This window comes from Humulus lupulus, chromosome 5 (genome assembly GCF_963169125.1).
Source record: "Humulus lupulus chromosome 5, drHumLupu1.1, whole genome shotgun sequence".
Taxonomy (NCBI): Eukaryota; Viridiplantae; Streptophyta; class Magnoliopsida; order Rosales; family Cannabaceae; genus Humulus; species Humulus lupulus.
The window spans coordinates 194,130,157-194,137,789 of record NC_084797.1 but is presented as its reverse complement, the minus strand read 5'-3'; the positions used below and the strand labels follow the sequence as shown (position 1 = coordinate 194,137,789).

General features: G+C 31.4%; 1 pseudogene; it reads right to left on the bottom strand.

The window, feature by feature from the left end:
• Nucleotides 1-355: 355 nt before the first annotated feature.
• On the bottom strand, nt 356-6,494 carry LOC133779816 (zinc finger protein VAR3, chloroplastic-like; annotated as a pseudogene).
• Nucleotides 6,495-7,633: the final 1,139 nt, after the last annotated feature.

The following is a 7,633-nucleotide window of genomic DNA, read 5'->3' as shown; positions in this document are numbered from 1 at the left end:
TTTCCAGAACTTACTTCTCTAAGAGACACAAGTTTTCAACCTTCCGTTATCACCGCAGCACACAATTTTAATCTCAGAACCTACTTCTCTATGAATGAATATATATTTAAGATATTAAAACTCCTCTAACATTTGTATGATATTAATAAAAAAGTTAAGAGAACATACTTCCGTACCTCTTGCAATTAGTAATCAAGTTATTTAACTTTGCAATGCTCCTTGCCAATTCGATCTACAACCTAAAGAATACAATCAATACCTAAAAGATTAATACAAAATTAAAATTAAATGATACAATATGTACAAAAATTCTTTTATATATTAATTTTTGGGTATATATGGTTATCATATTATTATAGGGACCAAGGAAAAGAATAATCAAAACTAACAGTGTTGAATAAAAATGAAGAATCGTCATTCAGAATGTGTTCTTTGTCAGCATAAACAAAAGCCTTTTTAAATAAAAAAGAAAACAATAAAGATCATAAGACCATTAGCTTGTCTCAACAATAGTATCTTGATTCTTTTAAGTATTGCAAAATGTAGGCCTTAGATTGTTAAACAAGTAGTCCCAAATTTTTGTTGGAAAGGGCAGAGAATATTTACTCTCCTGATACCATTAAAACCAAACACATAAAACATTGTCTCTCAACCCTCTTCCACCTCTATTGATAACACAATTGCAGTAAAACAAACAATATATATATATTTATACACAACAAAATATATAATAAACCATGACACGTTTTTTAATTTCTTACTGAAAGGGATCACTAAAAAAATACACATACACCCAAAGAACTTCACAAGCAAGCCCTATATCATACAAGAACAATACAAGAGAAGACTCTAAAAGCTAAATCCTTTGATAAGAGAAGGCAAACAAACAAGCGCACTAGTGGTTAAGAAGTTGATAACTGAGCATTATAATGAGATCCTTGATGTTATAGTATAACTTTGGCTCACATGATCGATAGGAACAAGTACATCATCAAAGTTCTGCAAGGAGTATACTTCTGTTACAAAATTGTATAAAATAAAATACGTTATAACAAATACAAATCTATAACTAAATAAATAAAGGATCATATTTGATTGTCTATTTATCAAGTTTCTGGATTTTCTTCAACTTTTTCATCATCCACAACTATTCATTTATGAGTTTTGGCTTTCTGGGTTGTCTAATCTACACTTTGTTATTATTTATTGCATGGTTTTTGGTTTACTGACTTTGTTTATTTGCTTGTGCATCGTTTTATTAGGTGGAGCATAAGCTTTTGAGGGCTCTATTTATGTATTAGATATATTCTTATTATTTATCTTATTGGTATTTGATGAGTGCCTGCGATATATTCTCTCTTGCCTTTATTACTATCTCAAAATCCATTGAGCAAAATTTAAAGAAAATAAGTAATCATGTGTGATACCATGTCTGGACCTCTTGAACGCCTCGTTAAGACAGGTATGATTTTTTATAACTTGTTTTCAGTTTCTTGTTCCTTAATTCTGAATTTTTCTTCATATCTGATTATATACACACACATATATATATAGATCATCACAGCTATATACAATGAGAAACACAGTTAAATCCTTGAAACACAATCAACTGTATATAATGTCAATCTTACTCAATATAACAATGAATGAGACCATTTTCAACATTCAAAAAGAAAAAGAAAAAATAAATCAACTTTTTTCATTGGAATTTGTGTGTGAGTAATGTTGAAACACTTACATAAACTTCTTATAGCCTTTAAATAATTTCTGGCAGTGATCTTTCAACTCATCAGCTAACTGCTCTATAGAACACACCTGTCAAAGAAGGCAATTGAATCATTTCATTATCAGTTCTACAAACAGCACTTAAGTAACTCTACAGGTTCCACTGAACTGCGTTGAAGTACTTTATAATCTCAATAATTAAACATACTACAGGATGTATAAATCTTGTCCGAGAGAGACTACATATGCCTTAATTTGACATATCTATATCTATTGTCCTCGTGTCTTAAATTCTAGTGTACGACTTCAAACAACTTCATTATCTAACTTTGTCTAGACTAAATTGGACTGGTCCCTCTTCCTATAGCTATAGCTACTCCATATAATTATACATACATATATATATTTGCAAAAGAATATATTGTTAGCATTTTTATGTGCTAATAAATATATATGTTTCGTTTGCATTATATATGCATGGATATTCTCTATCTAGTAAGCTAGCTAGCTAGATATCTAGCTTATATAGCTAGTCATGATAAGATTATGTAAAGTAACCCATAATAATATGAATGAATGTATATACATTGGCCTAATTTGTCTTTCTTAAACTACAATTCAGGAAAGATAATCATGATATATATGTATATATAAATCCACAATGATGATCATCAGAATTACACATATATATAATGTAGTATATTCTAATAACATGCATGCATGTATCTCAACTTTGATTATGTATGCTTATATTTGCGCGTAGTACGAAAACTTTTGTTACAGAATACAGAGTACATTATATTATATGATAGTTTCTTTCCTTATACAACCCTGCAGCCAATGGACATGTCAATACATGAGGATAACTCTTACTAGTATAACACATTCACTCGTATGCACTTTTCTATCTTTTTAGAACAAACCATTTTGGATAAGAACTAGTTTGGTCAAGGAGTTTGTTTCAATATTTATGGAAATATCTATCCACTATTTCAATATTACATCTACATGCATACATATATAATATATACATGGACTCATAAAAATCTCTCTTGTTTGTTCTTCTTTTTGCTTTCAGGGAATGCAAGCTTTGTTGGATCTAATTTTTGCAGTTAATGGTTCGATAGTCGATGCAGCTAAGTATTTGGGGTATACAATTCTATACTTGTAATCTTTAGGTCCATTTCGTATGCCAACAATCAAATACAGGACAAAAGTTCTGTTTGACATACCATATCTATAAAAATATGATTAAATACCTAGATTAGATGTGAGTTTGTTCCAAGACTTATGCTAAATAGAGCCAAAAGATACAGAAAAATTAATTGGTTTTGGTGACTTACTTGATTAGTAAACTCAGTGTGTTATGTGTTGTCATTTCAGCTTAAGCACAGGGGCACTATCACAGTTGGTACTATCAGATGATACTCTTCAATTGGCAGTGAATGAATGCTTAGTCGACAATCTTTCGAATTATTTACTATTTAACTTACTCTCTCCTCTTGCCATCATCTGCTGACTGTTCTTTGCAATGTGTTTTTATTTAAACATATATAATATAGATCCTCCCGCTGAACCTACAATATTTGTAACGAATCCTACAGTGAAACTTGCTTTTCCTCTAAGCTGTCTACCTAAAAGATTGCAAGTCTGTGCATTACCATTAGTCAATGCCCTCTTCAGTTACTTAAAACATGTTTTAATTTAATCGAAATGCTCCCACAATAATATCCAGCGAAAAAGATAAACATAACCAAATCAAAAGTCGAAAAAGATTCAGGACTCACTTCTAAAGGAGAGACTTCACGAGAGAGTTGACTGGAGCAGAAAGAAGGCCGGGCTAGGTTGCTTGTGCCAAAGCTTCTCATCAAGAATTTATGAGTCATTGAGAAAGAATGATGAGCAATTTAATCAGATCACGGGGGAGATGAAGAGAAATTGAAGAAAGAGATCGAGGGTTTGGGAGAAACGGAAAGAGTGATTGAAGAGAGAGAAAGATATGATGTATTTAAAATATAATGTTACTCATTGACATTTCTGTGAAGCAAAAAAAAAAAAAACACTCTTCTCACCCTTTCTCATAAACACATTTTCTCTAAAACCCTAAATTCAAAGTGAGATGATTGATTCAAAATATTATGGTCAAGGAATGGTATTTATTTATTTTTTACTGTATGCTACTATATGATTCTTACAAGTTATAAATGCATATAATGTATGTACAATAAATCATTAAAGACAATGCTGCCCTAACCCCTAATTTGGGACAAAAAAACAACATTGGAAATAAAACTTAAGAAAAGAAAAAAAAGACATGGCCAAAAAGAAAGAGATCTATGGGGCATAGAAGACAAAAAAGATTTAGTTCATGGATATCTATAGATTATTTAATTTTTTTTATGAAAGTGGTGAGAAGAAGTGGAGAGGACACATGGAAAGAAACAACAAGAAAGAAAGATAGGTGTGGTGAGAAGAGTAGATAGAAAACTATACTAATGGGCACTTGTAGGGAAAATTTGGAGTAATAAAAATAAAACTTACTTTAAAATTTTAATGAAAGTTTAATATCCTTCAACTTAATTATACTTAATCTAATATTCTCAATGTAAAAAGTTCTGGGACGAACCCTATGAAATATAATCCATGAGTCTCTAATTTCACTGAACCATTATGGGCAGCGGGTACTTACTCGGGACAGCTCCAATCTCCTTTCTTTATTTCAAACTCGCTTTTGCCAACACTTTTAGGACCATCATGCTTGCATTTTAGGCAACGTAAATTTTTGGAGAAGTTCATAAAATTGCAACTAAAAAATAAAAAGGAAGGCATTAACCAATGGACTTAAACTTGATGGAATTGCTTGCTATAAATAAGTATGTGGATTCAAAGAGTAAACGGCAAAAGGCAAAAGGCAGAAACAAACAAAAACAAAAAAACCCTGTCCATTTGACAGGAGTACCCTTTATCCCCGACCCCGTTGCCATAATAATATTGATAAAAGTTAAGATCCAAGGAATTTAGTAATAAATCATTCAATACTTTTTTATTTTAATCTAGAGCAAGGAAAAAATTATTAAAGAAACAGAAAATTAAAAGAATGCACTTTATGAACTTACTTAGGACATATCTAATCTCCTCTCTTCATTTCAACATTATTCGACATATCATCATCTGTCAAACTCAACGATTTTTCTTTCTGCTTTGGAAATTTGGCAGCAGGATTTGGAAGTGAAGAATCAACCAACATTTCACTGAGCTCAAGCAACTTCGAAAGTAGTTTTCTTGCAGATGATTCAACAAGCTCTCTACCAACAGGTTTTTCACCCCCTGAGATAACAATTGGATCTAGAGCATAAAAGAGCAATATACGCACTATATCCACTGCCTGGGCATTTGCTTCAAATTCCTTAAATATTGTATAAGCTCTATCAGAGGATCCTCGTAGATTGCAAGCACTACAAACTTGAATCCAAGAAAATACTAAATAATTCAGAAAGAGATGTTGCAATTTTCCTGAATTTTACCTCTCCAAGTCAAAACCATGAAACTTCCACTCGAAAATTAAATGTATATTAAGGTTGGCCATACATAATACTAGTGCATCAACAAGTTTTTGCATCACATAAACTTGAGCACATGGCTTCTTTTCTCAAAATTTAAATGCTAAAATATTACAAAGAGGAAAATCACATACATCCCCTTCATCGAGTCTGACATAGGCTCTCAATCTTTTACCTGAATTAACAGCTTTCCTTAGCATATTAGGACATCCACTTCCAACAATCACCTCAATATCTTTCGTCAACAATGATCTACATATGTAACATTAGCCCACAAAAAAAGCTAATCCTTTATATATTTATAATGTTAAACCATGAAAATGCTCCCAAGATAACTAGTAAAAGCCCATGAAAGTGTGCTTGTGTTGGTGTTCAGCTCAAACAAACAACCACACAAGATGAAGAAAACAGATTTCACAGTTGGCTAACTCAGTTTCACACACACTTGTATGTATATACAAACATTGACCAAATATATGGAAAATTGAGACTAAGTATGAATAAAGTTGAGTTTTTGTCTCGTATTTTTTGGGCAACCAAACAAACAGAGAAAGAAAGAGATAATTTACTTGAGAACATCGTAACGGTCACGAGCGAAGCTAAGACAGGGGTCTTTCAAAAGGTTCATATTCTTGTAAAGACTGCCAGCCTCATCTTCGACAAGGGTTTCGCTGAAGTAACCCTTGGTGGTCAATCGGTCGACGAAGGCCATCCATTTGGGCCAGGGGTGACGAGAGTCTTCGGCGCCATCTAAGGCGGTGACAATATCAACGGCAGCGGAGGAACAGTAGCTACTATTGGTGGGGAAGCGCAAGGATTGGGATTTGGATATTGAAGGAATAAAATGTTTCGTCGAGTAGATAATGGAGGGGTGTAGTAGGGATGGAGCTTTGTGTGAAAAAATAATTAGTCTGAAAAAAATATAAGTGGCGGGCTCCCAAAATAAATTACCGCCCTTTTTTCTATTACTTTGCCACATATAATACTTTTTCATTAGTATTATATTCATATGTTAAGAAAAGGGGTATTTGGTGTAGTGTGTTTAATTATATTATCTTTGCATTCTTGAATCATTATTGGATTTTTATTGCATAATTTTTTATCGATGTGATAAGATCGTATGATCATGAACTTACAAGAATTATAAGCTTGTATATTTTCAACTATACATATGTATATGACCCATTCTTGAAAATGAAATAAGTTCATAATCGTGATTTTATTGAACTTGAAGTTCAATGACCCAATAATATATATGAGTTTGAAATCTCTACAGGTTAAATTATTTTTAAAAAAATATTCTCTCGATCAGGGGGAGAGAAATGCAGTTAGATCGATAAATATTTTGAAAAATGATCATTGCACAAAGTAAGAACTAGAAGTTCAAAATGATAAAATCATACATATATGTATGTCAAATGAAAATCAATATTATTTAAAATGAGTCAAAATGAGTCTAATAATGCTTGAAGCATAAGCGAACAAAGTAAAAATTATGAAAACAAATGTTCATTTGGTTCGTCCTGAAGATGTTGTAAGTAAAATGCATTCATAAAGATACCTTAATGTTATAAAGTATTGATAATTTGAGCATTAAATAAAAATGGTGCTCCAGAAGAGACTCCATAAAGAAGTTATAGACATAACAAAGTTAATAATAATTAAAGCCCTTAAAGTGGTTATATAGGTACTTGTAAATAATATACATGTTTGACAAGTATGTTGAAAATAATGAGATCTCTTTAAGTTATGTCAATATGGGAGGAAATTATCATATTATAAATTCTCGTCGACAATACAAAATGTTTGCATATGCAATAAACTAATATAAGTTAGCAAGGATCATGATATTAAACAGGTCGAGAATTATCGACGTATATATAGTTTTGGCCAAAATTATATGACGCAATCCAGGCAGTATAAATTTACTCACATAAAGTGAAGTAAAACATGTAGGGGTACAAATAAATATTTGTACAAGAAAAGGTAATTAGAATGAGAATTTTGTATATTTGTACATAAATGAATTATTGTACAAAATTTGCATGGACAAGAGAATGATGAAATAAAGGCATATACATATTGTTATGAGAAAATATAATCAATATAATCAATATTTGATTATAGCCTGGAGTATATATGTTTTATGAGCATTGAAGTGTGTCATATAAACGTTGCAAAACAAATTATTTATTTGGAGCTCCAAGTAATATGAGAATTTAAAGTATGCCTTACCGGAAAAATTCCAGAAGAATTCAACATGTCTTAAGAGATATAAATTCAAAGTCGCGCGCATTATACAATAAAGATGTTTATCTGGATTAAAGACATGTAGGTGAATAATTATT